The 5488-nt window shown below is 45.1% G+C and overlaps 1 pseudogene; it reads right to left on the bottom strand.

Moving 5' to 3' along the window:
• Nucleotides 1-1019: 1019 nt before the first annotated feature.
• LOC114635960 lies at nt 1020-5391 on the bottom strand (annotated as a pseudogene).
• Between the last annotated feature and the right edge of the window lie 97 nt (nt 5392-5488).

The raw sequence follows: 5488 nt of genomic DNA, 5'->3' as shown, positions 1-5488 counted from the left end.
GGAAGCCAAGACAGAGTTCTAGCCTGAGATGCTCATCAGTCTGGCTGAAGGTCCAGCAACAACCGCAAGGGGGCCCCAGCTGAAGAGGAGGACCAGAGAGCTGACACTATTACTGTGGCTATAGAGTGCTCACAAAAAGGGGGGTCTATCATGACTGCCCTCAAAGACCAAACAGTCACCCAGAAGTCTCAGCTGCAGATATTTACACTCAACCAGTGACCAGAAGCTGCTGACCCCTATAGTTGACTTAGTGAAAAGCTGGAAGAAGCTGAGAATTAGGGTAAACTTGTAGGAGGACCAGCAGTCTCAAATAGCCTGGACCCCAGAGATCTTTCAGACACTGGACCACCAATCGGCCAGTATAAACAAGCTGATGTGAGGCCCCCAACACATATACAGAAAGTGGACTGCCAGGTCTTGATTCAGTCAGGGAAGGTGCACCTAACCCCTTAAGGACTCCAAAGAATGGGGAGGATTGGTGGAGTAGAGGTTTAGGAAGGAGGTTGGGGACCTTTTCAGGGAGACAGATGGGGAGCAGAACAGTATGTTAAACTTTCAGAGGGTTAACATGGAGAGGGATAAAAAATGGAGTGTAAAAAGAAGGTTAAATAAAATTAAAAAAAAGAGTCAAGAGTTACAGATCAACTTTGTATTCATAAGAAATCAATTTTACAAAACAAGTTTTAATATGAAGGTTAATATAAACTGTGAAAATCGTTAGCAAATCAAAATCAATAACAAGAACATGTAGTAATATCTCAGTAACATAAGAAAAAAGAAAACCATGCAAAAGAAAATTTCAAGGAGAACTCTAACAGAAAAAATTGTGAGGTGACATTCCCTCACTGCACATTTAGCAGCACAGACTACAGCCAGTTTCTCCTCTTGAGCACTTGCTGGTCCTGCAGTCACCTCAGTTCTCTCTCAAGGAGTCACATAGGTAAGAGAAAAAGACCCTGAATCAGCCTGGATGTCTCACTGGCTACATAGTTTGGGCCCAGTCATACTGTGGAAATGATCTATGAGGAAGGAGATTCATCCAAAGAAGTCTGTGGCTGTTGAGGAGGGAGCTCAGCAGGGGGCTCCTGAGGTGGCAACTCATTCAGCAAGAGGCTCTCCTGCTGGGTGTGGCCAATTCCAGCTCTCTTGCAGCTTCTGAGACCTGGGAGAGGAAGGCAGTTATTAAGACACAGGCTTGGTGGGGACATGCATGTCAGATGTCAGCTGCTGCCTCCCACCACCTCAACTAGACTTCAACATTGATCTTTTAACTGAAACCCTTGCTGCTAAATCTGCAAGCAGGGCAAAATATCAAGCAAAGCTCACAAACACATGGGCTGACAAGCTGCTACTCAGACTTCTATCAGTGCAAACCAAGACCTGGCCAATGGGAAGAGAACTCATTGGGCTGCAGGAGAAAGGAGAAGGCCACATGCCACCCAGACCACTGACAGTGAGAAGCATTCATTTGATATTTGCATTAGACTTTACTCCCTGCAAGTGATGCCTACCTGGGAGGTCCCATGACCCCTGCACAACTCATGTCACAAAACATAGAACTTTCTCAAAGCTTTGCTTAGCAACCCTCCTACTATGAGGTCATGCAAGAGTGTGACCTGTCATTCATCTGTTACCCTTTCTAGACTGCAGCTTCAAGCAGAGTAGCAAGGTACACTTGCCAATAATTCAGTGTCTCCCAAGAGTTGAAGTTTCCAGAATACTTGTGCATAGACAAAGTAATGAACAACTATATTCCATGAAGTGGGTGGCTGGTTGAGAGTGTGGATTTAAAAGATGGTGGATGAATGCAAAGATGGATCCAATAGACAAATGATAACAGACAGTGTTAGTCTGAATAAACTGCTTGTTCCTACCTGATATTGCTGTTTCTGGAGGTTGCTGGTCTTCTCCTGTTCATCTTCAACTGTCAGGTTCATCTCAGTCAAGTACTGTTGGAGGAGGTACCAATCAGCCTTCACTTCCTTGTAATCCTGCTTCACTTGGACCAATGACTTCTTTACAAGCGAGGACTGCAACAGGAGCCGATTGTGCAGGTTTCTGGAAACACACTGTGCATATTAAGATCCTGCAGACTCCTACTGCCATTCCTACTTATAGGTGCCATTACCCCACCAGGATCCAGGTTCCCATGAAGACCTAGAGCAATACATTTCAGTATATCCATGACAGCTGCACAAACAACAAACAGACAATGCAGGTCAGAACAAATCATGTCTGCAGCCCAAACTCCAATAAGGCTCCATGTCTCTCCAAAAGAAAGAGTTAACTCCATCTATCTGCCTCTTACAAAGAAAGAGGTATCTCCATTACAGCCCCGTCTTGCAGCAACTTCAATTAGTAGGGTACAAATACCATCAGTGGAGTTCAGGAGAACTAAGGGGAGGGCATTCTACCCATGTGTTCCATCACACTCACATCTGTAAAACCATGGCTGAGCCCCAGAGGTCCAGTACTGCAAAAGAACCCTCTCATTTTGTTATCTTAGAGGCTCCTCAGGATGCCTGTATTACCATGGGAGGGCTAACTTTCTCTTACAGATTGAAGAAACCTGAGTCCAATGGGCCTTAGGTACACTGATGGTTAAGAAACCGAAGGGAGAGACCAGACCTGCAGACCCTCCATTCTAGAATCAAACGAATGCAGAAATGGCCATTGCACAAGTGGTAGCCTCCATGACCTGTACTTACCTATAGAAGTTAATCTCCTTCTTGTGCTCCTGGAAGTTCTCACAGGAGTCAATATTCTCGGTCTCTAATTTGTTCAGGAATGACGGGACCATCTTCTCCTTTAACTTCAATTTTTCATACAGTGGATTTGTCCTGTAATAGGGTCTGGCCCCAGGAAGACAGAATTCCATGAACATGGCTTTTAGTAACACATGAACTCAGGCTGGGTCCTGTCCTACCCCAATCCTGGAAGGCCAATTTCTTCCTTCTACATACTCGCATCTTCTCCACCTTTGGAAACTTGTTATCCTGGACAGCAGAAGTTTGGCATGCAGATGGAGGATACCCTGTCTCCCTGTGTAAACTCAGCTGGACTGAACTACAGGTCTAGCAGCTTATTCTCTAAAGAGACTAGACCACAGGTCCTTGACCACCAGAAACCTGTGATTATATATTTCCTACTTTCAAAACAGGGACTCTAAATCCTGGATAACTAATAGTGTAGAGACATTCATTACACATAATTCTGGAGATGAGACCAGACATCAACACAGTTTTCTAGTCTGCCAAAGAGCTACAAATGTACAGACAAATGGCACCACACAGGCAATGAACAGTGCTGTTTACAGTAGGGGCTCCTGGATCTCAGGACTCACTTCACCTTTAAACTGTTATACAGGTAAATCCACAGGACAAAACACAGAACCCAAATTCCCAAAGAGTGGAAGGAAATATATACCTACTATATGTCTGCACATCCATATGCATGTGGACACACACAAGCACACAGACAAGGAAAAGGAAAAGGAAACAGAATCAGAGAATGAGAAAGAGACAGATACAGCATTGGAGAGAGAACAATCAGAATACGAAGAAATTCACTCAGCATTACTGACCCAGAGTATAAGGCACACAGACAAAGAGGAACAGGCATAAGCTTCAGGCCTTCTAGTCAAGCACTGAGATGAACAGTGTGGGACCAGCTGCTGCTAGGACCTTCCAGCCGTCAATTAAGAGCCAGGTAAGTACAAAGCGTCACCACAAACTCACTGCATCTGTCAAGGACTTTCCAAATGCATGCTGCGCATTCACTAGACACGGCCTCCATCCAGAATTCTTTACTCAGACCACAAGTTCAACATTTCAATTGGAGGAAGCAAAAGAGTCCATTTCCCTTCTCGCTCCTGACCAAGCTTTGGGTTCAGCCTCTCCTCTAAGAAGCATTTAGGGACATAAAGTTGGGCACAGGGACTCTGTGGAGGTACTGCTTGCCAGAACTCACAACCTTAAAAGGATAAGATGAGGGTGACATTGCAGATGTCAGACTGACACCAAAGCTTTTGGAGCAATGAGTACCTCTTGTTCATGGATCCCTCTGTGACATAGATCAAGCGGTCTCTCAGCTCATTTCTCTACTGGGTACTGAGCTCCAGCTATTTGGTCAGACTCTTTGCCTCCTTCTTGGCCTTTTTCTTGCTTAAGACATTTGCAGGGCATGATGACTGTCTGCCAGCCACTGTAGGCAGAAGAACATAAGTAAATTGCCCCAAGAGAATGCAGAGAGTCCTGGAGAACACCCTCAGCTCTAAGAGAAGTAGAGTATGCCTGGAAACCAGTGACACCACAAACAGTCTGGTCCAGGCATTAGATGCCTCCTAAGTGAATCTCTGCTCTCCCATCACTCTATAGAGACCAGGAGATGAAAGCAGCCAGGTGTTTCCTATGTCTCCCTACACGTGCTCATGGTCACCACAGGGATAGCTTCTCCACCATTATTGACAGTTTTACAAGATGCAACTTGGCTTTAGATCCCACAGTCTTGTGGTTTCACAAGTCAGATGGAAAATTAAATAACCCAAAGAACTAGAGTGAGAGGAGATGGTCAGATGTCCTACCCTGTTAGTCAAGGCCCAGTAATTTGGACTAAAATTCATGCAGAATGAGACCATGATCAACACAGTGGCAATTCCCCCTACTGAAACACCAAACACCCCAGAGATGGCAATAGGATTCATTGTCTGAGTGTATCAACACTGAACGTTATTTGGTTAAAGGACAGAAATACCTGCCACCCACAATGGGTGATGAAGAAATCTAATGTGGGTACTGTCAGGGAGAGGAGGTCAGCGGAGTTCTGAGAAGATAAGACCATGACCAGGAGCACAATTCTTTCCCTGGTACTACTGTCAGATACCCACTGAAGCTTCAAAAAATAAAAAAGCCATGGAGGTGAAGTGCAGGAATTCCCTTACGTATACTGTCATAGGTTAGACCCTCTGTGACTCTTGATGGTCTCATTTTGTCCCCATGTAACAACCACAAAACCCAATCAAAGTAAAGTCTTGGTATTTGAAACTACCTGCTTTGGCCTTGCCATCACCTGCCTTAAGGGATGAAGAAAGTCATGTTCTGAAATCCTTGATGTTTAAGTATTGTGATAGTCATGGAAATTCTTTTGCTTCCCAGTGAAGTCAGTTTCTGTGCCCAAATTGCTAGGAAGGCCAGCTCAGGCCACCCCAGACAGGAAGCTCAACATCCCCTTCCCAGGACTTACTCCACATTCCCCAAGACCACCTTCTTCGTCCTTCATTACTCTCAGATGAAAGTCCAGCTACTTTCTGCCTCTCTCTAGTTTCTGTCACCTCCATCTCTGCTCTTCCAAAAAGTCTCCTCAGTCGGGAAATCATGTCTAGGGACATATGCTGTAGACACTGACTGAGAGAGCTCAGTGCACTTGTTGTCACTACAACACTGGTGACATCACAAGGGATGCCAAGAACTCTCCAGGATACAATGGAATG

Source organism: Grammomys surdaster, unplaced genomic scaffold, assembly GCF_004785775.1.
Source record: "Grammomys surdaster isolate TR1022 unplaced genomic scaffold, NIH_TR_1.0 120425, whole genome shotgun sequence".
Classification (NCBI taxonomy): Eukaryota; Metazoa; Chordata; class Mammalia; order Rodentia; family Muridae; genus Grammomys; species Grammomys surdaster.
This window is presented reverse-complemented; position numbering and strand designations above follow the sequence as displayed.